The sequence below is a fragment of the Aedes albopictus genome, chromosome 2 (genome assembly GCF_035046485.1).
Source record: "Aedes albopictus strain Foshan chromosome 2, AalbF5, whole genome shotgun sequence".
Classification (NCBI taxonomy): Eukaryota; Metazoa; Arthropoda; class Insecta; order Diptera; family Culicidae; genus Aedes; species Aedes albopictus.
The window spans coordinates 173,908,454-173,935,526 of NC_085137.1; the positions used below are offsets into that span (position 1 = coordinate 173,908,454).

Below are 27,073 nucleotides of genomic sequence, written 5' to 3' on the forward strand. Positions count from 1 at the left end.
GCACCATTGCTCCGGTTAGCGCAGTAAGGGCTACATACTGTGGAGGGCGCCCTGGTACTCCTTAGGCTCCGTTAGCGGTTAGGTTTTTATTAGACCCCCCTAGCCATTCATTCCTAGGCACGGTAAGCATAAAGCCGCATCACACCATGAATTAGGGGTCACCTGTTAGTGGATTCTTACCACCGGAGCAGGCGGTCCGTAGTGTTATTCTTAGCTAATTGAGACAATCGCTACCGACACTACACACTAAGATCAGCTCGGTATTTTTCCCATCTTTTTACTGAGTTCTCAACAGCAGATTTAACTCGGTACGCTCGGTTATTTATTTTGCGGATATTCTGTAAATGAGTTACCGAGCTCAGCTCACAAACTGTCAAAAGTTACTAAAGTACGGTAAATATCGTTACTGGTGAACGGTAAATACGATTACTGAGTATACCGAAATAAATCTGCTGTTGAAAACTCAGTAAAAAGATGGAAAAAAAATAATGAACTCAGTGAAAAAATTACTGAGCTGGAACATCTGAATCTTAGTGTGTACACAGCTATCGAGGCTGATCGAGAAAAGAAGTTAATATTGATGATCAACTTCATACGGACTCGAACAGCCGCCAAAATCAATCGGTCAAGGTTTCCTAGTCAAGATGGCTTTGATAAACTCAAAAATGTCATGCGGAAGTTTTGGTATAAATGGAAGATTCAATGGTCAATTTTCATTTTATACATATTTGTTGTCCTGAACTGTACTCACGGTCCGTTCGGTTTTCAACCGTCGTGATGCGGACAATCTCCTACCTATCGGGCGGTCTAGAATTCAGTCCCTGTTTTTGGCATCTTCCACCATTGCTTTTCGCATGATATTCTTTTTGTTTGTGTGAGTCACTTACTCTCTGTTTCGTTTAGCATGTGTCTTAACTATCTAACCCTGAGTAGATTCTCTCATCTATCTGTTTTGTTTTGATCGTCATCTTCCATTTGTCGTCTCGTTTTTCAGTAAGTAATCCTATAGAAACTCTGGGAGAATTTCCGCGAAATTCCCAGGGAAAATACCAGGAAGAACTTCTGGTGAAATTTTTCGGAAACATGTAATCTTCTGGAGAAATTTCGGGAACTTCTAGACTTATTTCAATTCCCAACCTAAGAATACCCTGACATTCATAGAGCTTGAATCAAATTACGATTTATTGCTTTAAGATTTTCTTTGTTATCTCAGTATTCCATAGCATTGTAAATAAAGCTCTATCTAGTATAGTACTATAATAATAACCACATAAATAATGAACTTTATTATATCAACACATGCTGAAAGCCTGACACTTGATGGTGAAAATTGCAGTGAAACCCATTGTTAATGCAGTCTAACTGAGATCACTTTATGCAGTGTCCTCTTTCTATTGACTACTATTCCACCGCACAGTCAGGTGCATCAAATTCATGGATGCACTACAAAAACATTTCTCAACTTTCAAACTTTACCACACAGTCAGTCAATACTCGTTCGCGTGTATTGCTGGCATGGAAAAAGTATCTAGTCTAGATACTACCACAGTTTACCGGTGAACTTGATTGAAAAGTTGCATCCATAGTGAGTGCAAACACGAAATGCAACCCAGTAAACACAAGTAAGTGGTGGAACATCCGGGGAGCACCAATGAATTTTACTTTTGCACCACCGACGAGAGAAAAAACTTTTTCTTCCCATCAACTGACCGGCTGCTGCTATCCCGGTGGGAGCATTCTGAATCTGAACTGCGCCTTTCTTAACTTCTTCTATGTACGAGGTGACAATATACCTACCGGAGACCTAAAGAACAATCCAACTAACAATGATAGCTGAATAACAGCTGAATCAGCCACTGTTTTTATCATTAAGCTTAAGAGTGGTTTATTCAGCTGTTTTACAGTAACAATGTTTGTTGGAAAGGTCGTGGCGTCCAAGCTGGGAGAGGGAGTCTGATTCCCAACTTAGTATTCTTTGAATGCTCTCACAGGAATTAATTAAGATCTTTCTTTGTCAATACTCTATAAATAACTAGCTTTAAACGAAAGCTTGTGAATGAAGCACATGTCCATCCATTCACCCATGAAGCGAATGAATATTTAGCTATGCCTCGGTGTTCTTCATGCATTGTATTCTGAGGGCGTGAAAACTGACGTGCCCATCACATCTGTGTAACCAAAATGCAGTGCGACTACTGACTGTATGAAAGCAGAGAAAACTGGATGCTGTAATATCGATTTTTGATCCCTCCGTTCTTCTCGCAGCAGAGTCCCAGCCATCCTACATCGCCCTTAACCCTGAAACTGTACCAAATGAGAGATTGTTGTGTAGCCTGGCAGATAGGTCATTTCGGGAGTAGGTCGTGGCAACTTTGTTGCGCGCTACGGAGGCACCATGATGATAAATAAATGCTGTAAAAAGCATGCGAAGCTTCCCCTCCGAATGAATTTTCCTGTGATTTGAGAATTGAGCAATACTTGATTGCACGCTAAAATAAAGTAGCACAACGATGATATTCTGGTAACTCTCAAAACTTGAAACGTGCATTAAGGTGAAACATCAAGAGATCCCATTGTGATTTTGCATACAAACTTTAGAGGCACAGATCTGACAAACGAAGCATCGAACCAAGCCGCACTTGTTTATCCTGGCTATGCTCACTTGCAAAAAGAGGCAGCTTTTCCCAATCAAGCACATTTGGTTACAAATTTTTAAGATCGGTGCTCTTGTTGTGTTCTCTGATGTTTCTCCTTAAAAGTAGAAAGGTTTTTTTTTATTAAAATGTAGTGTCTTACTATGATATTTGGCACGATTCAACTAATCGCACCCCCCTGATAAAAAATATCATAAAAATGCGATAAATTTTATTGTTACAACACCATTTTTTCGAAAAATATTCCCCATTAAACGTATTGTAATTTACACGGCACACTCACCATCACCCCTATTGTTCTATACCATTCGGCGAATGGTAAATGGCACTTTTACAATAAAAAATGGTGGTCGTTATGTATCTTAACCATAAAATTTTGAGAAGATTTTCATACACTTTTTCGCGAAAAACAATAGAATGTATTGTGTTTTATGAGACATTTTTATGGCAATTTTCAAAAGAAAACAATATAACTTAATGTTTTTCATTGTTCTTACAATACAAATACAACTAATTGAATGGCGTCAAATGAATCGTTGAAACAATAAAAATACAATAATATTTGTTGTTATTTATAATCAGTTTTCGCTTTTGAAAGTTCATAGAATTTCTATTTCTCGCTAACACTTATATCCAGCATTTACGAGCACTAACGGCTGCCAGAATGATATGCACATTTTATGATAAGAATCATACACTCTGATGTCTGTCTGGTATGTATTGCTTGGCAGCTGTTGATAAGTTCTATCTTCATTTTTTTCAAATAATTGCCAAATATCACAAGTCAGACCTCAGGTCGTATGATCCATACCATAAATCGCTCACAACTCATGTGGCCATTAGTATCTGTAAATGCTGGAGAATAATGTTACCGAGAAATATGAATTCTTTGGTTTTTCAAAGGCGAAATCTGTTAACATAACAACAAATATTATTGCATGTTTGTTTAACATCGTTTCAATTGGCCCCATTAAACTAATTGTATTTGTATTGTTATCAATGGTAGATTACTATTTACTAGATTCCTTAATTTATTGGAAAACATTAGAAAAATCATTGTTCATCTTTTTCTTGTCGTAACATCTTTCCTTGGCTAAACCTGCTCTTCAGCTAGTTTTCTATAAGTACTTCCTCAGTTATTCATTGAGAGCTTCCTCTGCCAACACGGCTTGACGTCTGTCAGTCGTTGAAGTTTTAGCGAATAACATTCGATAGCCGAAACATCTACTGTACTCAAATTTAAATCGAAAACTATAAAAAAAAAATGTCAAGTGATTTTGTATTTGATTATACAAACATGATCCAAGCAACAATATTATTTATTGTTATTTATTTGTTACGAATTGTTTTTAAGTGTAATTGAGAAATAAACTCTTTTTTAATAAAAAGTCCATGAGAACTTTGCAGGCACTTTTGCAACTATTTAAAAACAACATAAATTAATTTTTACTGATAGTAACTTTAAATTATTATAGAACTATTGAAAAACAATCGAATCAATTAGTCACTAATAAAGCTAATGTTCACTTATTGTACGAACTATATGGGCTTGATTTCTATTATAAAAAGTAACAATATATCTACTATGTGTTTTATTGTGAACAGCAAAACCAGTCATATATTAATAATATTTCCCATGTGGTGAATGGTATTTTTTTTATCCGGGCCATCTTCATCTTTTTCTAGGTGTAACGTCCACACTGCGACAAAGCCTGCTTCTCAACTTCCATGAGCACTTCCACAGTTATTAACTGAGAGTTTCCTCTGCCATGACATGACCATTTTGCATGTATATATCGTTTGGCAGGCACGAAGACACTTCATTCCCAAGGAAGTCAAGAAAATGTCCTTTAGGACCGGATATTGAACTTGTAGTTCTCACCATGGTCATGCTGAATACCCACTAAATAATATCCCGGCTACCAAAGTTCATGAAAATTTGAACTTCGGCCCAGTTAGACGTGCAGATTCAGAAGATGAAACTGTCTGAATACCACTAAAGAAGCTTAATGAAACAAAGTCAGTTTTAGGAAACCATCTTCGAAATCCACACAGAAGTCCAACGCAATGTTGTTTAATTTGAGCGTGTAAATGAACATTGAGAGAACTGATTCAACAACCACACTTTAGACCAAATCTCTTCCATTCGGAATCTCCGCATGTGCGTATAGTGAGCAACAACGTGTTGCTTTTTACAGCTGTAGTAGGGAACTGCTCGACTGACTGACTGACTATAGTCTCTGTTATCAGCCGAGCGTTCACCATTAGTTTACCATCGCGGAGTGCGATCGATTCACTCTAGTTCGTTCAATATATGTATGTTGGTAGGTATGCTGCAATAGATAGATGGGTTGGTTCGTTTGTTTGTTTAATCAGGGTGATTGTTTACCTTCCCGCCCATCTAGCTATGTATGTACAAACTACCTGTGTGGTTGCGGTACAAGAAGCCGTACGAAAATAGATTCGTTCGGTGGCTCTCTAGTCTAGCACATCAAGGTCGAAGTTTGATGTTGCCCTTGAAACTTGGATTTGATTATTATAGAAAGACTGATGTTTCATAGATTGAAATAGATAATGTTTGTATCACTCCGACAACGCCTGCTCACATTTGAGTGCTATTCTATTGGCACTTGCACTGATAGGCCGACACAAATTTCATTTTGACTTTTTATCTCCTACTACATACATACACTTATTAATTTGCTCAACACCACATTTAAGATATGACATATGGCAACAATAGTACGCCACAACACCCGATTTGTGGCTTCCGCTGTCCATCCTCGGTCACGCCCAATGCTCGCCAGATCACGCTCCACCTGGTCCGCCCATCGTGCTCTCTGCGCTCCACGCCTTCTTGTACCAACCGGATGGTTAGCAAACACCAACTTTGCAGGGTTATTGTCCGGCATTTTTGCAACATGCCCTGCTCATCGTATCCTTCCGGCTTTGGCCACTTTGAAGATGCTGGGTTCGCCGTAAAGTGCAGCGAGCTCGTGGTTCATCCTTCTCCGCCACACACCGTTCTCCTGCACGCCGCTGAAGATCGTCCTTAGCACCCGTCGCTCGAAAACTCCGAGTGCTTGTAGGTCCTCCTCGAGCATAGACTATTTCTAGTGTTCGTAGAGGACCACCGGTCTTATTAGCGTTTTGTACATGGTGCATTTGGTGCGTGGGTGAATTTATTTAGATCGCAGCTTCTTCTGGAGCCAGTAATAGGCCCGACTACCGCTGACGATGGGCCTTCGAATTTCACGACTCATTGTTGTCAGCCGTCAGTAAGGATCCAAGGTAGACTAATTCCTCCACCACCTCGAATGTATACCTGTTTACCATAACATTACTACCCAGACGGATCCAGTCGTGTTCGGCTCCGCCTAGCAGCATGTACTTTGTTTTTGGGGCATTCACCACCAGGCCGAACTGTTGAGCCCGGCTCGTCACATCACACCTTCCAGAGCGATGTGTTTGGGGCAGCAGGGACGGATGTCCTGGGGCCTGACGCACCCCCCCGCTTGCGAGTCAGCCGCGTAGTTGCCGGCTAAGAATAGGACTACTAACCCCAATTCAAGGTGTCAAGCGACCCGTGCCGAGGAATGAGTGATCGAGGGGGTGAAATAGATGCTCGATCTTTAACGGAGCCTGTGGGGCACCTGGGCACCCCCCACAGTAAGCTGTCCCTTACCGCGTTAATGCAGAGCTCTGGCGTGGTGGACATTCTTTCTCGTGCGACTCGTGGGAATAAAATATGAGTAACAAACCAATACAGAAATCAAGTGTAGCAGGTAGTAGTGGTGGGATCAACCCCTTCGCAAGAAGCGGGTTGATGAGATCTCCGACAAGGAGAAGTGAGGAGATAGGCGCTGGGAGTTGCGTACGCAGCTCAAGCGTGGGTGCTCCAGTCCACTTCCCGGCAAGCCAGCCGGTGGAGGTTATGGACGGAGCGTGGTTGTTGAGGGCCGTCAACCGAGGATCCAAAGGACGGTCCGCAATAGAGGTGGCTGAGCAGCAGCTTGGCAAAATCATCGACTTTGCGTCCACTAAGTCGAATATAAGCAAGGACCTGAAAACGGCCTTGCTTCGACTTAGGGCGTCGATCGACAATGCCAAGCAGGAGCACGCGGCACTCGCGTTGCTGACTGCTGCAGCAGCGGAGCCTGCAAATGAGAAAGTGCCGAAGTTTACCCAAACGGAGGCCTTCTCCTTCGCAGGAAGTCCGAATAAGGCGGAAGCGACTGCTCGCGACAAACGGGGCAAGCAATCGCAGAAGCGGGCGAGGCAACCGTCAGGCGAGGAGCTGTCTGGCGGTGCCCGCAAGGCCAGGCGAATCATTACCCCGAAAGTCGGTAATAATGCCGGAAGGTCGGACCCCAGCCAGGGTTCCCGGAAAGCTGGGAAGGGTGGGCCTGAAAAGGCTGGCCCGTCCCGGAACGATGGGAACAAGGGGTTGCGACCGCTAGTGGGCCCTCAACAGCCACAGAGTAGGGCGATCCAAGGGGTGGACCCCCCTTGGACGAAGGTAGAGCGGAAGAGGAAGAAGAAGGCGAATCCGCAGGTAGTAGCGCAGGACGCCAAGCCAAGGCGTAGGAGGGCAGGTGCCAAGCGCGAGAAAGGCGACGCTATCGTCATCAAGACGGAACAGTCCAAGTACTCGGACGTCTTGAAGATGATGCGAAGCGACGCCAAGCTTGAGGGTCTTGGAGCCGACGTACGCAGTATTAGACGTACTCGTACGGGCGAGATGATCCTGGAGCTGAAGCGCCAGAAGGAGCACAAGGGCGCCGCCTATAAGAGGCTGGCAGAAGAGGTCCTTGGTGAGGGTGTGCAGGTGAGGGCTCTGACACATGAGGCGACTCTGAAGGTCAAAGACATCGATGAGATCACCGAAGTGGAAGAGCTCGTCACGGCACTGCGGCAACAGTGCGATGTGCAGGTGGCCGCCGCAGCCGTTAAGCTACGGAAAGGGCCAGCAGGGACACAGATAGCCTTGGTTCAGCTACCTGTGGCGGACGTCAAAAAGTCCGTTAAAGTAGGGAGCATAAAGGTGGGTTGGTGTGTATGTCACCTGACATTCCACGAGCCACCAGAGGTTTGCTTCAGGTGTCTGGAACCAGGACACAAGTCGTGGGACTGCAAAGGCCCCGACAGGCGCAAACTGTGCAGGCGATGCGGCGCTGAAGGTCATAAGGCCCAAAGCTGCACGAGTCCGCCCATCTGCATGATCTGTACCGGGAAATCCTCGAACAACAGACATCCGATGGGCGGTCCAAGGTGCCCGGCCTTCAAGAAAGCCGCAGTGAACAACAAATCACAGTGCAGGTAACGCAGCTGAACCTGAACCACTGTGATGCGGCTCAGCAACTGCTTTGTCAGGCAGTTTCTGAGTGGGAGACGGATATCGCCATCATATCGGACCCATACCGAGTACCCGCCGGCAACGGCAACTGGGTCGCGGATGGGACCAGAAAAATGGCGGCGATATGGACGACGGGTAAATACCCCGTTCAGGAGTTGGTGTCTACTACCTATGAGGGCTTCGTGGTCGCCAAAGTAAACGGGGTCTTCTTCTGTAGCTGTTATGCGCCTCCGCGGTGGCCGATCGAGCAGTTCACGCAAATGCTGGACCGCTTAACGACCGTGCTAACAGGGCGAAGGCCGGTGGTAATAGCGGGCGACTTTAATGCCTGGGCTGTGGAATGGGGAAGCCGTTTCACGAACCAGCGGGGTCAGATCCTGCTAGAAACACTGGCCATCTTAGATGTCGACTTGGCTAATGTCGGTACCAAGAGTACCTTTAGTCGAAACGGAGCGGAGTCAATTATTGACGTGACCTTTTGTAGTCCTGGCCTAACAAGTAGTTCGAACTGGAGAGTAGATGATGGCTACACTCACAGCGACCACCTGGCGGTTCGCTACAGTATCGACTACAATAACAGCAGACAGCGGATAGAAGAAGAGGCGGCTAGGCCAAGGCCAAGCCCTCGCAGGTGGAAGACATCATACTTCGACGAAGGGGTATTTAGGGAGGCGCTCCGCCGTGAGCGAAACTTAATCGGTTTAGACGGCGACGAGCTGGTAGCGGTGCTCTCACGTGCGTGTGATGCGACCATGCCTAGGCGAGTCCACCCTAGAAATGGGAGGCCACCGGCTTACTGGTGGACCGACGCGATTGCGGACCTGCGCCGCGCCTGCCTACGGGCTAGGCGGCGGATGCAGCGAGCACGATCAGAGGAAGAGCGAAACGAACGGCGGGTGGTGTTCGCCGCTGCAAAAGCCGCGCTTAAGACCGAGATAAGAGCAAGCAAAAAGGCCTGCTTTGAGGGTCTCTGTCAGAGTGCCAATACGAACCCGTGGGGTGACGCCTACAGGATCGTTATGGCCAAGACGAGAGGTGTGATGGCTCCTACAGAGCAATCTCCAGAGATGTTGGAGGGGATCATTGGAGGACTTTTTCCGCGTCATGATCCTAGTCCTTGGCCTCCTTTCGTAGGACAGCCGGGGACTGGGGCTGGCGATGAGGAGAGGGTCACCGATGTGGAACTTGCGGGGATAGCTAAGTCCCTTAGCGTAGGTAAGGCCCCAGGTCCGGACGGAGTTCCGAACCTGGCCTTAAAAGTAGCTATTGCAGAGGCTCCCGAGATGTTCAGGTCTGCTATGCAGAAATGCCTGGACGAGGGAGTTTTCCCAGAAGCTTGGAAGAGGCAGAGCCTGGTATTATTGCCAAAGGCGGGGAAACCACCCGGAGACCCGTCGGCATATAGACCAATATGCTTGATTGACACGGCGGGGAAGGTGCTCGAAAAGATCATCCTCAATAGAATGTTGAGGTTCACTGAGGGCGTAAATGGTCTTTCGAGCAACCAGTATGGCTTCCGGAAGGGGAGGTCCACCGTAGACGCTATCTTGTCGGTTACAAAAACCGCCGAGAAAGCACTCGAGCCTAAGAGGAGGGGAATTCGCTTTTGCGCGGTAGTGACTCTGGATGTAAGGAATGCGTTTAATAGCGCCAGCTGGTCTGCTATTGCCGATGCGCTCTTGCGTCTGGGGATACCGGAGTACCTGTACAAGATTCTCGGAAGTTACTTTCAGAATCGTGTACTAGTCTACGACACGGAGGTGGGTCGGAAGTGCTTTCACATAACCTCAGGAGTCCCGCAAGGTTCCATCCTGGGTCCGGTGTTATGGAATGTCATGTACGACGAGGTGTTGAGGTTAGAGTATCCAGTGGGAGTGGTGATTGTCGGATTTGCCGACGACATTACGCTCGAAGTCTACGGTGAAACGATCGAGGAGGTAAAGTTGACTACCAACCACTCGATCAAAGTTGTGGAGGCGTGGATGCGGTCCAGGAAACTGGAGCTGGCTCACCACAAGACAGAGGTGACGGTTGTTAACAACCTGAAGTCGGAGCAGCAGACGGAGATCAGTGTAGGAGACTGTACTATCCTGTCAAAGCGCTCCGTCAAACACTTGGGCGTGATGATCGACGATAAGCTTACCTTCGGTAGCCACGTCGATTATGCCTGTAAAAGAGCCTCCACAGCTATTGCGGCACTGTCCCGGATGATGTCCAATAGCTCTGCGGTGTACGCCAGTAAGCGCAAGCTTCTGGCTAGTGTTGCTACATCCATACTTAGGTATGGCGGCCCGGCGTGGGGCACCGCGCTAAGTACTAAATGCTACCGACGGAAGCTGGAAAGTACTTACAGGCTTATGTGCCTGAGGGTTGCGAGCGCGTACCGTACCGTGTCACACGACGCTCTCTGCGTCATTACTGGTATGGTGCCTATCAGCATTCTTATCAGTGAGGACATGGAGTGCTTCGAAATGCGCGGCACAAGAGGCATACGCAGGACTGTCAGGATGGCCTCTATGGTCAAATGGCAGCGCGCGTGGGACAGTTCCACCAAAGGAAGGTGGACCTATAGGTTGATACCGAGGGTAGATAGTTGGATTAATAGGCGCCATGGGGAAGTCACATTCCACCTGACACAGGTCCTTACAGGTCATGGTTGCTTCCGACAGTATCTACACCGTTTCGGGCATGCGGATTCTCCCGAATGCCCAGTGTGCAATGGTTTAGAGGAAACGGCGGAACACGTTTTGTTCGTGTGCCCGCGTTTTCGCACAATGCGTGACCGCATGCTTGCCACATGCGGGGAGGACACAACTCCGGACAACTTGGTCCAGAGGATGTGTAGGGATGAGTTTGGCTGGAACGCCGTTTCAACGGCTATTACCCACATCGTCTGGGAGCTACAGAGGAGGTGGCGCGTGGACTCGGAGAATGGCTAGTCCAGATGCAGTACAAGAGGTGGTCCAGGGGTTCGGAGTCGGCTTCGTAGGTCATACCGGTGCCCTGCGGTCGAGATCGACCCTTACAACGATTAAGTGGCCGCGGAGAGGAAGTCCCGGTAGCGGTGCTGTCGTGGCGTCGGTCTACTGGGTTGGATCCGAGCCCGCGGTTGGAAAGGGGTCCCCGGCAAGGGTCGGGGTAGGTGAGATCCTGCTGTCTGCAACCTACGGGTGCATCTGATAGGGCCTGAAGGGTAGTTATACCCTTCCTTTGCGGGCAGGTCACATCGGGTTGCACGTGGGCATCAGTTCTTGATGTCCGCTCAGCAGTAGGGCGCGGGCGGGGTTGACCCTGCCCGCCTTCCGAGGACAAAGGGAGTGGCGAGGACCACTCGGGAAACTGGCTAAGCGCCAGCATGCTACCGTGATGGACTCTCCAAAGCGAGTCATCGATGTTCGTTGCTGCAGGCTACGCAGCTAACCTTGTGGGTGCGATGTGCACTAGCCCCTCTCTGAAGCAATACCTTCTTGGTGGTTCCGGAGAGACGTAGGGTTTGGCGACCATAGGAATGGTTTAGTGGGTACGAGGAGAGAGTAGTCCTGGATTTTACTTTTGTTGTAGAAGACGGCCTGTCAGACCTACACTACCCTAACCTTCTGTTAGGGTGTCTGTTGAGCAGATTATCCCCCTATGGTTTAGAAGAAAAAAAAAAAAAAAGAGCGATGTCGAAGAGTAGGCATGAGAGTCCGTTATCTTGTCGCAGTCCCCGGAGAGGTTTGAATGAACTTGGTAGTTCACCCAAAACCCTTACGCAGTTGCACACCGTCCATCGTTGATTTGATCAGTCTAGTTAGCTTCCCACCCGGGTAGAGGTAAAATACTGACGATCAAAACATGATATTGGTTTGATTGATATAAGAGATAAAAGATCTGAAAATAATATCTGGAAAATGGTCCTGGAACATCTAAACAATATCAAAATTTGATATTTCAAGATCACACGAATAGCTCGCTGCTATTGGTTAGATCTTACAAAATCTAAATATGATTTGATGATAATGTTCCAGGAGTAAATTTTTGATTTTATGTTTAGATCTTTTATCTCTTATGTCAATCAAACCCATATCACATTTTGATCTCCATATCAAAATATGCTATCATTGAGCTCTTTTCCTCTACTCGGGCAGGGAAGCCGTTTTCGCCAAAAATTCTCCATAGCTCTGTGCAGTCGACACTGTCGTAAGTCGCTTTGAAATCGATGAACAGGTGATGCGTTGCGATCTGGTATTCACGGCATTTCTGGACGATTTGCCTACGTTGAAGATCTGGTCTGTTGTCGACTGGCCGTCAATGAAGCTGGTTTGATAACTTTTCCCGAACTAATTCATTCTAAGTGACAGACGACGGAAGATGATCTAAGAAAGCGCTTTGTAGGTAGCATTCAAAATAGTGATCGCTCTAAAGTTCTCACATTTCAAATGGTCGCCTTTCTTGTGAATGGGGCAGATTACCCCTTCCTTCCACTCCTCCGGTAGCTGTTCGGTTTTCTAGATCCTGACTATCAACCGGTGCAGACAGGTGCCTAACTTTTCTGAGCCCATCTTGATGAGTTCAGCTGTGATACAATCCTTACCAGCTGCTTTGGTGGTTTTGCGCTGATGAATGGCATCCCTAACTTCCCTCAGCGTGGGAGTTGGTTCATTTCCGTCCTCCGCTGCACTGGCGTTGTCGTTTCTTCCATTGCCGTGGTCTCCCATACCTACGTTCCCCATGCCATTCAGGTGCTGATCGAAGAGCTGCTTCCCCCATTCATTCATCTCACGTCCGTCTTCAAGAGGCCTCCGTCCTTATTCCTGCATATTTCGGCTCGCGACATGAAGCCTGTGGAATGCCTTCAGGTTCTGGTAGAACTTACGTGTTTTTTTTTTCGGAACTTCACAGCAGTTCCATTTCTTCCAGGTGACGTTTTTTTTTTACCCCGAAAGGTTCTGCTGTTTGCGCTTCTGTTTCAAACGTTCCACTTTCTGTCGGGTCCTTTGCTGCAGCATTACCGCCCGCGCTGCGTTCTTCTCCTCCAAAACCGTTCTGCACTCTTCGTCGAACCATTCGTTCCATGCACTCCGCTCCACGTATCCGATGGTGCTATCCGCTGCGTCGTTGATGGCTACTCCAGCAGTCCTCTAGAGGCACCACATCGTGCTCGCCTTCGTCTGGCAACGCGTATGCTGAGGCGATATCCAGTTGTTTTAGTCGCCATATGTTGTACCGTGGTGGTCGCCGGTACCGTAAATTGTTGATGACGGAGAGTTTTGGGCACTGTTTGACCATCACTACATAGGTAGCGGTCGGAGTCGATATTGGCGCCGCGATAAGTCCTGACGTCGATAATGGCGGAGAAGTGCCGATCGACAATCAGAACTTGTTTGATTTGCAACTTCGTCTGCTGTGGTGATCTCTAGGTGTAACAATAAGGGAGGCTGAATTGAAAAAGGTGCTATACGTATGGTCATTGTAGGATACTTACCACAGTGGACTGTATGTTGAGTATGGGGCTGGATATTGGCCGGTTTAACCTCATCGGATGTGCTCACGTCCCCGCAGAGACGCAGCCAGGTGGGTGCAGGAGTATAAGGAACATCCAGCTAACACAAAGTCTTATATGATTTTGAATAGGATGCTAAAGTGGAGGCCATATGCGTACCTGCTTCCATTTGACCGCGTGTAAAGTGGGCGTATATCGCCTCCACTGTTGCATCCTATCCAACATTATATGCAATCGTGTGTTGACTGGGACCTTTTCAGGATGCCCTCAGGCTGTGACGTCCCAAAGACTTCACCTCGCAAGTGGATACCAAAGTAACAATGAATGCTGAACATTGACTGATTAATGGTGTCAGTGGCTGAAGATAGAGATAGCTGAGTATTGGTCTGAAGTATAGCTTGTTCAACCTCTTTAATCAGCAGCACATAGATGGCTGATTAACAAGTTGAATTCATCTGTTTAATCAGTTTCAAATCATACACCAGAATTAATCATCTATTATTCAACCTTTAATCAAATATTTTTGACAGCTGACCGAAGCAATGTAGAGTTCACAAAGCTTCTTCAGTCTTAATGCATTTTTAGTTCAACTTAAGTGCTTGATAATTCAGACAAAATGAGTAAAGCTCTTGTTCTCGAGGATGTGTGTACAATTGTGTGTGGTGTAAGTACTTAGGTGATTGGTTGCATATCAATAGGTCCGAGTTTAATTCCCAGGCTCCCATAGTATAATTTATACATTCCGGAACATCTCTTCTAGAAATAGAAAACCGCAAATGACGAAAAAACATTCAAAAGTATTCTTAACCACAATAAAAAAAACCCATTAATTACTGTTTAAGGACATATTAAGCCTTAAATCAGCCTTTCAATGAACCGCAAGTCAGCTGAAGGTTGAATGAAATCACCAAAAATTAGATGTTTTGGAGCTGAATGAAAGATTGCATATCTTGTGCTCAGCTATTGTTCAAAAGTAGGCTGCTTTAAAATAGTTGAAAGAACGTTTGTACAGCATCAGATTGGTACCAGGGTATGCTCGCGACCCCACAGAGATGAAGCCAATTAGGAGCAGGAGCAGTAGGGGCTCCTTTCCAGGGATGCCGCAGGCTGTGAAGTCCCTGTGACTTCACCTCGGCAGTACTGATGGACTGGAGCAACCTCGGTCGGCTGCCAGCATCTCAACTCCAAGTGGTTGGGAAAAGGAGGAACAAAATAGGAAAACCATTGCTTCTGAATAAATCTGCTTTATTCTCTACACTTAACTAAATATCGAACGTTTGCCGGTTTGAAAGCGACAGAAACTTGGGAGCAAAAGGGGAGATGGGAGAGTCTAATGGCGGCCCGAGCAGGAATGAATAACTGACACATAACTGGAGAATATCAGAGTCAGGTATCATACCAAGACAAGGTATTGGTCGGTTATCCAGGTATTGAAAATAAATTATTTTGGTTTTTTGTAGGTATTGATACAATACCTCAATGAGTTATTGGTTTGGTGTTGAGGACTGCTTGAGGTATTATTCAATTATTTAAAAATCGCTATTTGTATGGAAAAATCGCCGATTATTATTTAGGTATTGCCATACCTGATGTCATTATTTACGCGTTATGCACAGAATACACACTAGTTATTATTTTAGGTATTTTACCTCTTATGCAGGGCTATTTAATACCTCATTGAGGTTGTAGGTATTCGGTTTTCCATACCTGAGTTAGTTCAGCTATTTTCTCCTGCTCGGGGGTGCAGCCATAAGGAAAATAAACGAAGTCGACAGACATTTGACCTGGCTATAGGTCAAGGAGTTGGCGGGTAATCACTAATCAGCCCTTGAATCAGCCAGAATGGATATGTTTCAATTTGACCTTCTGCACCACCATGGGTCTCAGGACTGTAGATAGTAGATAAGTTTAGTTGAACAATTCTAAGAATAGTCGAAATGAAAATTTTCATTTTCTTCTGAATTGGGCTGATACTCTAATATTTGTTTTTGCTACACAGAATATACATGTATATGCAAAAGTATATAAGTTAATAACGAGGAAGTGCTCGTAGAGCCGAGACACAGACTCTACGCTAGTTGGCATGTAATGTCAGCAGCAAACCATCTACAAAACGCTGATTAGACCGGTCGTCCTCTATGGGCACGGAACATGGACCCTACGTGCAGAGGACCAACGCGCCCTTGGAGTTTTCGAACGGAAGGTGTTGCGTACCAATTACGGCGGAGTGCAGATGGAAGACGGGACTTGGAGAAGGCGAATGAACCACGAGCTGCATCAGCTGCTGAGAGAACCAACCATCGTCCACACCGCGAAAATCGGGAGGCTACGGTGGGCGGGTCACGTCATCAGGATGTCGGATAGCAACCCGACTAAAAGGGTTCTCGAGAGTCATCCGACCGGTACAAGAAGACGTGGAGCGCAGCGAGCTAGGTGGGTCGACCAAGTGGAGGACGATCTGCGGACCCTACGCAGAGTGCGGAACTGGAGACAAACAGCCATGGACCGAGTGGAATGGAGGCGGCTACTATGTACAGCAGAGGCCACCCCGGCCTTAACCTGATCGGTAAGGTAAGGTAAGTCAGCAGCAAAATAACACTAAACTAGTTGCAAGCACACCATATCATAAAATCTGCTACCTACTGCACCAAATTGATTGCAAATCGCCCCCCGTTTATCTTCGATGTCATCTTGCACATTTATCCAAAGATCAGTCAGTCAGTAACCGAATGAACATAACCTGTTTCACGACCCGTCCGCCCAAACCATCAACCTGACTCCGACAAACGGCCAGCCAGCCAGCCTGCGCGCGCAGTGAGAGCGCACGAGCGGAAATTGCTCCACATGTTTTCCCCTTCTTTGATTCTCGCGCTCTTGTCGGTGGTCGGTTGGTTGGTTCATCGCCTCCACATGGCGAAGTGGTGGCGGCGCCCAAAACAACCGTAGCTGCTCCGAGGAGGAAAAAATGCTTAGCACAGCACAGTCAACTAGCGTTAGCGAAAATGTGGAAAAGCATGAGAAAAAATAAACAACTTTTCCTCAGAGCAGCTGTGCCTGTGTCGGTCCGCCTGCTGATGCTGGCTGGTGCCGTTGCGTTGGGTGGTGCGGTGGCGGCGTCTGCTGCTGGCAGTTCCTTTCTCTTGCTCTCCGGCTGTTCGGCACGCTCGCTCAGCTGAGATTTTCTTTTATCGACCGACCCGACAAGAGCAGAGGTTCTCAATTGAAAGCCTAAAAACCTAAAAGATTGGTTTATTGATATTATTGAGCCAAAGCGAATTTGTTTTCAATTAACATAAATTTGAGTGCACAGGTACATACTGTACGTATCTCAACAGTATAAATTCATGTATCACTTGGTTTAAAATTGACAAGGTTATAAGGAAGCGTCCATAAATGACGTAGCTTTTAAGGGGGGAGGGGAGAGTCTGGGATTGTCTGACGAGCTATGTATTAGGTATGAGAAAATATGCTACGAGAGGGGTGGGGAGTTAGTAAAAATCGGCCAAAAAAAGCTACGTCATTTATGGACGCTCCCTAAGGGAAAGGTGCCCAAAATACCTCAAGCCCAAGTGGACCACACCCTATCCACGTGTATGTATACGGAACCGCCAAACCACCCAAAATTGAGTTCTTTTGACGCAATTCCATAGTTCGGCCCAGTAAGCCAAAAATTGAGTAAATCGATTAAACTCACGCTAGGTAGATTGCCTTTACCCCCAGCTAAAAAATATACTCAAGAGTAAGTAAATTCAACCTAAGACCCCCCCCCCTCATTTTACTCAATTTTGAGTAAACCGACATTTACCCAAAATTGGTTTATTGGGGTCAAGGACCCCCTTTGGGTAGATGCATCTCTGTTTGTTTTTGACAACATCGGTGAGTCAGAGAGGGAAAACAACCTAATTTTGGGTAACGAGTTTATTCAATATACTCAATTTTGAGTAAAATCAACCCAACTATTAGGTAGTTTAGATTTTCCGTGTACGTTTGATATACGAATGCATAAATATGGTGAAGTATGCTCTTACTTACTTGTACTTGATGGGCTACAATGCGTAGCGGGAAGTCAATGCCAAATGAGGCAATCTCCTCCTCTGGTTTCGGTCCAAGGCCAATCATTCTGGAACGTCCTGAACGTTTACAGTCCGTATGTGTTCCTCAACTGCACTATTACCGACAACCACTTCTGATTATGGTTTTAGCTTGACGTTCTGCCGTCATACGAGCCATATGAGCAGCCCACCGCAGCCTGCCGTGATTTATTCGCTTCACGATATCCATCTCTTTATAAAGATAAATATACTTGGTACAATTCGTAGTTCATGCCGTTCTCCAGTTTACCGCCGTGTATCGTTTGCAGCACGATCGAAAACTCCGAAGGCTCTCCGATCTACTTATCTCAACGTCCACGGTCAGGACTGTATAAAGCAACCGGATGAATCATTATCTTGTACAAGGCTAGTTTTGTTTACGGAACTTCAGCTTGTTTCGCATACTGGAAAAGACCAGATTCACAGTCGTCTTCTCACCTCGCGTGTAACATCATTATCGCTCGTCACTAGAGTATCAAGATAAACAAATTTTATCATAACATCAAACTTTTCACCTCCTTTAGCATCGCTCCGTCACCACACGGGCATGGCCGAACCGACGTTGCTCACCAGCAATCATATAAATATCGCAAGTTTAATCCTCACAGTCTCCCTTTTGAAAGGTAGGAACTCCTTTTCCACGGCCTGACGGTCGATTCTAATGATGACGATAGCGTCCGCGAGGAGTATACATATCACGGTGTGTCTGGTAGAACAATATTATCGCAAAAAAAAAATAGGCATCGCCAATTTCTTCGTTATTCGAATATATAGGTTTTCAGCTTTCATTTAACGGGTTGATCAAAAAAATCCACCGAGGGACCTCGAATAACTTTTACATTTGAAAATTTTTGCTCACTGTGGACCATTTATTGGGAGGAAACTATAGACGAGCCGCTTTTAATTTAAACAATACAGAGTAAGTTTAAGATACTTTTGTTTTCCCCATTCAATATACAAACAATGTATCATACACATGCAAACAAGATTTGTATTTTCGACCTATGTGAGTTCTGAGCAATTAATCGAACCTAACTTGTGGTGGTCTGCAGATCTTGGTGCGCCACCATTTTCTACGACTTTATAAAAAAATATAAAGGATGTTTTTGTTTCCAGCACCTTCTGCTCATTTCTTTACAAAGGCATTTTCTAAAACCACTTCCTAAACAGTTCGATGGAATCTTTCTATTCTAAAAATGCAATGTTTTCAGTATACAGTACCCAAGTAACCACAAGCATTATATCATAACATTAATTCAATCGTATTATAGTTTAGCTAATGCGAGATATCTTTTATTCTACACCTGTCAAGTAATAAAGCGTTTACTCTACATTATGAAAGCATTGAAGCATTATGGGATTTTGGCAGTTCGGTATAGTTCTATAGGGACGTTGTTTAATGCTTCATTGCATTGCCATGTTAAAAGCTTTATGGCAATCAATAATGCAAGGATTTATTACTTTATATATGCCTTTATTAATGCTTTCATCGTTGTAAACAGACCGTTCGAAAAAATAATCTGTAAAACATTTTTAGAAACACAACCATTCAAAAGAAAAGAAAAACAAACCCAAATTTTCATGAATTTCTGCGTAGAACTTGGATTATTATGCTCAGATGTTGCTGTTTGAAAATTCAAATTTTTGTATGTTTTTTTTTTGGTTTCTGCTTGGGACATGAATACAATCAGATGCTGAGGGAACAAAAATTATGTGGGGTTGAGATATTGGTTTCCTTATTTAACATAGTGCCCCGATTTAATAAAAGAAATGATAGAAGTGAGCACGTATGAAAACAATAATAACATAATCAACACAGACTAATTTATATCTTTATATTATCTTCGTTTGTGGAATCAATCGATTCTGTAATCGCTTGTTTTCGAATGGATTTGGGAGGGTAACTGATGGCATTCAGACCCTAGCACAACTTTTTAGAGCTGCTGAAAACACAACTCAATAAAGCACGAACTGAGTATACGTTACTTTATGTTGCACATTTTTTCAGGTGCAAAATACATGGTTGTTGTAGTACAGCGTTAGCGCGTCCGAGTTTCATCGCGGTCCAGTTTCAGCAGTCTAGGTTCAATTCCCGAAACAGACCAAAAAACATCAGAGTGAGAGTATCGGAACAGGTATGAGTAGATAAAAATAGACAGAAAAATGAAAAAATACTATTTTTTCTTTTGTTGACATGATGCCTTAAGTATGCATTCCATACTATTTCATTGCACTAGCTATATGGCACAAGCAATTTATATACTTTAGCAATCGCCACAGTAAAGGTTGCTTTACATCAACAATAGTGGCGCCACTTTCGACTTTAAACCTACTTTAATGGTACCTAAACGACAAAACAACTTTACATCGCATGTCATATAATACACTATAAAGCAAAATTAATGCGCTATATGCAGCTTCATGGTTACTTGGGTAGTTATCAGCCATAATGAAGAAGAACTTGTTACCAGTCACCTGATAAACATAAAACGTTCTCAAAATAAGTACAAAAGCTAACAGTTAATTTATTTGCAAACTTTTTTATAATTATCGTAATGACATGATTACAAATGGCTATTTTTCTCTTTTTTTATATTTCAGGTGAGTTTTTCATTGAGCAATTTTCACGAATAGCGGTAAGTAACAACAAGCGAGAGAGAAAATATCTGAGTTGAATTGTCTACAACCACATATACTCGAGACACAACATGCGAATTACCTATTGACTATTAGCTGAAGTTTGATAAACTATGTTGTTCATAGGATAACATTGCAAGCTCTTTCACGAACCTCAGCCTTCACTCTTTCAGCCAAACTATTCAGCAAACATCATGCTTTTCAGAAACCCAAACGAAAAACTAAACGATTTATGCAGGCTGTGTAATCCATGTTTCGTGTACCTGAACGTTGACCTGATGTGTCCTTTGGTCTTTAGTCTTCCAACAGGAGACAAATTTCCATTGCACCTTTGTAAAAGTTTCTACATTTTTCTCAAGTTGGTACGGATACAATGATTAATATCCGACAAATCAGCAAACTGAACGCTGGCAAATCACATTTTTATTATGGCCATAAAGTTATTACAATGAGGAACTTCTTTTCTAATCGCATCTTGCTTAGTACATTTCATGTTTCGAATTTGAGTCGAAAAAACAAATGGTATACCCTTCCAATGATTTCCAATGAGTTTTTTTCGATTTCTTCATTTTTAGAATTTATTCCGTTACTTTACCTACGAATTCTTCTGAGATTTCTTTTGCACTTTTTGTTGATATTGCTTCTGTAGTTCCCCCATGGATCTAAGGAACCCCTTCTGGGATCCCCCTGATATTGCTTCAAGGATTCTTCTTAAAAGTTCTTTCTAAGCTTCCTCATACATTTCTTTCGTATATCCCTCAAGAATGTTCTTCTGAGATTATTTATGCATTTACTATTTATGATTTATTATTATCATTAGTTTCTTCTAATAAATTTCCTCGAAATTCTGCTGGGATCCCTTGATAAATTTCTTCACGAATTCTGCTAAACATCATTCTGAGATTGTTCAAGTAGTTCTACTGAGATTTTTTTTTCAGAATTTTTCTCTGGGATTCTTCAGATATTTCTTTTGAAATTTCTCCAAAGTTCTTGATCAAATTTCTCAAGGGATTTATTTTTTGATTTCTCATAGGAGTTCCTCATGGCATTTTTCCCTGAGCTCCTTGTGTGGTTTCCTCCAGAGACCTGTCAGAGGTTATTTCAGAAAACTCCTTCAGCCTTCATCACAATATGTTTCTGTAATTCCTTCTAGAAAATCCTTCTGATATTTTTAATGAAGCTCTGCATGAAAATCCTCTCGTACTTTTTTCTACGTTTTTCCAGGTATTACTGGTATGGTCCATTCCAAATTGATTTTGAATTTCCGCTATGGTATCTTTTTGTGATTCTAGAAGGAATCACAGAGAAATATCTGGAGGAATCCCCGAATGAATTCTTGAAATTATCTCAGAAGGATGATCTTTTAAAGGAACCGTACAAGGAGCTCCAGTAGATATCTCATACGTTACTCTTTCAGGAATTCCAGAAGAAGCTCTTGGAAGAATACCAGGATAAGCGCCTGGATGAATTTCAGAAGGATCTTCAGGAGAATTTCCAGAAGGAACTTCTTAAGTGAAGGAAAAAAAGGGAACTTCTGGAGGAATTCCAGCAAAAATTTTGGAGTAATTCTAAGAAAAAAAAAATGAAACTTCAGAAGGAACACCAGAATAAGGACTTCAAAAATCCCAGAAACCTTAAGGCTTTTCAGAAATAACATCTTGAGGAATCCCAAAAGTAATAACTGCATGAGTCCTAGAAAGAATTCCTTAAAAAATCTCCGAGAAAACTACTGGGAAAGTCCAAAAAGATCTCCAGGAAAAATTTTTGAAGAAAATACTTGGGAAAATTAGGAAGGAACTTCTGTACAAATATCTGAACAATTTCTGAAAAAAATGTAGCTGCAGTAGGTATACCGTAAGAAAAATCCTAAAAATCAATCATTGAGGACTCTCACAAGGACCCGAGGAGGAAACTTAAGGCTGAGTAGTTCATCATGATCGATCGATCGATCAGACTAAGGCCTGGGTGGCCTCTGCTGTACGTAGTAGCAGTCTCCATTCTACTCGATCCATGTCTGATTGTCTCCAGTTCCGCACTCTGCGTAGGGTCCGCAGATCGTCCTCCACTTGGTCGACCCACCTAGCTCGCTGCGCAACATGTCTTCTTGTATTGGTCGGATGACTCTCGAGAATCATTTAGTCGGGTTGCTATCCGACATCCTGATGGCGTGACCCGTGCACCGCAGCCTCCTGATTTTCGCGGTGTGGACGATGGTTGGTTCTCTCAGCAGCTGATGCAGCTCGTGGTTTATTCGCCTTCTCCAAGTCCCGTCTTCCATCTGCACTCCACCGTAGATGGTCCGAAAACACCTTCCGTTCAAAAACTCCAAGGGCGCGTTGGTCCTCTGCACGTAGGGTCCACCAGAGTCTAATCAGCGTTCTGTAGTTAACTTCGTGTGTCGGCGAAATTTGTACGATCGTAGAGTTCCGCGGAGTCGAAAGTAAGCTCGATTTTTTGCCACAATGCGTCTCTGAAATTCTCTGCTGGTGTCGTTGTCGGTGGTCACCAGTGAGCCCAAGGACACGAATTCTTTAACCGCCTCGATTTCATCACCGTCGATATAAATTCGGGTTGACGGGCGCGGTGATTCCTCCCTGGAGCCCTTTGCCATCATGTACTTTGTCTTCGACACATTAACCCTCGGGCAGTCGCGTCTTTGACTACCTGCAACGACGCCACGCTCACGCTGTGTACCGCAAGCGTGCATTTTTCACGGTGTGTGTATACGTGTATACTCAGTATACGACGTGACCGCTCCCGGGTAAATGACACTATCCGATTCGCCTGGCTTTACTCTTTAGTCGAATGTACGTTTCAGTCATCGTCTCAAATTTACGAGCTATAATATCAATATCATCAACGAAACCAAGCAGCTGAACGGACTTCGTGAAAATCGTTCCACTCGTGTTTATCCCCGCTCTCCTTATTACACCCTATAAAGCAATGTTGAACTGCAAGTACGAAAGACCATCACCTTGCCGAAGCCCTCTGCGAGATTCGAAGGGACTCGAGAGTGTCCCTGATACTCGAACTACGGTTTATCCGGGAATCCGTATTCGTGCATACTCTGCCATAGCCTTTCTCGATCGATTGTATCATACGCCGATTTGAAATCGATGAACAAGTGATGTGTGGGCACGTAGTATTCACGGCATTTCTGCAACACCTGGCGGATGGCGAACATCTGGTCCGTTGTAGCGCGTTCACCCATGAATCCAGCCTGATATTGCCCCACGAACTTTCATGCAATCGGTAGTTCATAATGGCCATCGTCGGAATTCTTCTATCGCGGATGTAAGTAGCCTTTCTGTGCACCCAACTTATCAAGATTGAGTCCGCCTTCTTATTGCAATAAATTCGGCACTGTGAGAGAGCTCATACAAAGGTAATCTTGTATGAACTATCGACCAGTGCACTAATCTGCTTGCTTATTTTTGTAAAAAAAAATAGATAGATACATCACACGTTTCATCGACCAAAGTGCTCCAATATATGGATCCAAAACTTATTGAGAAGATGATATACTCGCGGCTATAATTGCCTGCGGTTATGATGAAAATCATCTCCAAAGCCAAGACATTGCATTTGGCTGTACAATAGACTGGGTCAACAAAGTCGATTTTTTGGAACAGAGCTTCTTCGATTCCTTTTAGCGACCAAAACAACTGTGCAAAATTTGGGAGCGATTGGTTGCTTCCCCGTATTCCGCATTGCGATTGAAATTTGTATGGAATTTACTATGGGAAAACCTGCTTTTTTGCATTTTTCTCATAAATTAAAATTTTTCGTCTAAAATAATCTAACTAATGACGTTGAAGTAGAGCCTAGGATATGCCGAACAACTTTGCCGAAGACTGCAAAGTGATCCGACACTTGTTAAAAAAGTTATAACGTGCAGATTACCCGGTGGTGCTTAACGTTTAACATGTAAAGGAATAACATCAATAATAAAATCTCAATTTTCGGCCTAAGTTACCAGGCGAATAACTTTTTTCACAAGCATCGGATCACTTCGCGGTCTTCAGCAAAGTTTTTTGGCATATCCTAGGCTATACTTTAACGTCATTAGCTATATGGTATTAGATAAAAGAATACAACTTATAAGTAAAATGCAAAAAGTACCGTTTCCCATACTAACTTTCATACAAACTTCAATCGCAATGCGGAATACGGGGACGCAACCAATCGCTCCCAAATTTTGCACAGTTGTTTTGGGCGCTAATATAGATTGAAAAACCTTTGTTCCGGGTTGATACGATCAAATTTAAAGTTTCTCCATACAACGTTGACCCACTCTACTGTACAACTTACTATGACCAAAATAGAGGTCTGCTCAAAACTGGTTCTTCCACACTAATAATAAAACTCGCGGAAATTACATAATCGTGAATTAGTTACTAATTTTTGAAACTGGGTTTTTTTCCTGAGAAGTGCACCGCGCGCCCCAGAACATTGTCAACCACTGCCACAAGACAAGACATCGACCCACCGACCGACTAACCGTCGTCGATGCCACTGCCGCGCCGCCCGGCCCGGCACAAGCTGACGACTCTATTGCGAAAACGCCGACTGCAAACTCACTGCCTCTCGGAGCTGCTGGCTGCGGATGGCGCTTGAACTGGTTCACTAAGATCCAATGCAGAAGCTGACAGCCTGACCGACGGACCGAAGGACCGACCGACCGGGCCAGGCAGCACTGGGCCCGAACTGCCACCAGCCAGCCAGTCAGCCAGCTAACCGGACTGAATTCGATAATTCATTTCAATCGGCAACAACACAAAAATCGCAGTCTCAGTCTGTCGCCGTCGTCGTCGTCGTCGGAGGTCTACTGGTAACATTCTGTCTGGGTGGTTGCCAGTTTGCTCATAGAGGGCACTGAGTTCGCGCGCGTCCGCTATTTGAACCCCTTGAGGTATCGCGAGGTAAGGTCTTCGGTGTTTCCGGTTGAGTGAGGGGGAAATGCGACAAGCTAAGTTTAGTGAAGCAGAAGGGTGATTATTTTTGGCGGGAGCCTGAAATTCGACCTGTGTGTGGAAAGCGTGGAATGTTGCATTTGGAGCGCCCGAATCGATACCGGGCAATCTGGTGAAAGTCGAACCCATCCCCCGTGCCCATCATCAGATCTTATCGTGTGATTTGTGTGGTGTTTGATCTGGTCCGGGAAAAACAAGATAAGGCCATCGTCCGTGTCGTCCGCCGCGATATTAACGTCACCGCGAAATTGATGACGATGGTACGCATTTTATCAACTGTTCGCCGGGAAAGGGGACGGCTCGTAATTATGTGAACCAGTTCGCGACCTGAAGGAAAATCGGAGGGCGTCTGTCCGCAATATGCTCTCACAGCGCTGAATGACCTACCGAAGGTGTTTGTAAACAGGGCTGAAAAGTGTTCAAACAGCGTCGAAGACTTCGCACAGTAGTGGTTCGTGAGTGATTAGAGATCTAGCAGCCTCGGGTAACACACCCATGTGAGTGAGTGAACCGATTTTGGGGAGGAGAGCTGCTGAAATCCGCCCGAAGCCAATGAAAAAGCAATTTCGAAAAATTAGCTCCCATTAATTTAAAGTGATGCCGAGAGGTTCCCCGCCAATCCCGCGTGTCGTACCGACGTAGATCTGTGGCGTCTACCCAGGCGACGTAACGTGTATGTGCGCGACCCGCTATCGGCACCAACTATCGACGATCCATTGATCATTCTGGCCGAAGTGTGTCTGGTGTCGCGCGCGGTTGAAGTGTTGCAAACGTGATCGCAGCCTCCCGAAGCGCAAAGCGTGAAGTGCAAAGTGTTCTGAAAAAGAGCAGATCAAGTCCCGATACAGCCGGGGCTGTGGGGAAGCGACACATTCGCGTATCGCGCTGAAGTGCACAAATCGATCGTCTGTGAGAGTGCGTCGTCTGCTAACGGATCCGAATATAATCAAATTATAAAATAAAAATCGCGTAAATATTGATGAAGGTGAGCAGCGGTCGATCGTCAACTTCGTCCTCGTCATTCGTCGCCTGAAGCGTGTGGGATATTGCTGGTTCAGTCAGTGTTGATGTTATTAGTGCCGTTTTTTTTTTTGTTTTGCCTGCTTGATTTACCAAAGAGAGTGGGTCCCACCAATCAATGGAGCGAGAAAATGGAGTGATCTTTAAAAGAGCTACACGAGTTTGATGGTGTAGCATAAGAATTACCACGAGCGAGAGAGAGGTCCAGCTGAGATCGATCTGTCGACCGGGGGTCGTCCGTCACCAGTGATTGAACCGCGTGCGAGGAGGAGACCCTTCAGGAGAGGACGGACGCCATGGACCACACCACGGTGACGGTGTTTGTATACAGTGTAATGTGCCTCTCGAAGCAGTAAATCCGAAGCATAAACATTGAATCTACCGCGCCGCGGTGCGTGGTGAAACGAGATTTTGTTTGGATCAGTCAGGGGTGCTGTGCTGTTGTCGTCGGGTTTTTTTTTGAGGGGTCATATAACCAACGGCAGCCAGCAGTGCCAGACGAATTGATCAACTTTTTTTTTTGCTTCATGTCAAGTGTAACCTTCGAATGCATGTTGTCTTTTCGTATTCTGCTGGTATTACTCTGGGCGGCGCTCTGGCGGTTCGTTCGGTATTGATTGAATGTATCTTTTTTCTGTCAGTAACTTGAATTTACATGCGAACTAATTGACGGTATTTTTCTGTTTTGTCACTACTAATGAGCAGCAGAAAAATTTCTTTTATTGGATGTGGCAGTGACGGGGGTCGCTATTGAATGGCTGGAATACTATGTAGAGTACGGATGAGATGTAGATTATATACAACATACAGAAAACATCAAAAGCACCGCCCAGATAGATTATTAAAATTCTTGCTATCGT

General features: G+C 44.7%; 1 protein-coding gene across 13 annotated transcripts in view; it reads left to right on the forward strand.

The window, feature by feature from the left end:
* The window catches only part of LOC109418311 (dual specificity calcium/calmodulin-dependent 3',5'-cyclic nucleotide phosphodiesterase 1), a 760,467-nt gene that overhangs the window by 275,582 nt on the left and 457,812 nt on the right, over positions 1-27,073 (forward strand). For 2 of the 13 annotated variants that reach the window (XM_029859410.2, XM_062850741.1), the window contains exon 1: positions 24,714-26,178. The exons of 8 other annotated variants lie outside the window; for them this stretch is intronic. The gene's annotated coding sequence lies outside the window, so the exon portion shown is untranslated. Of the gene's footprint in view, positions 1-24,713; positions 26,179-27,073 lie in introns of those variants that run through there. 3 more of the 13 variants (XM_062850740.1, XM_062850742.1, XM_029859415.2) reach the window with 2 other exon arrangements.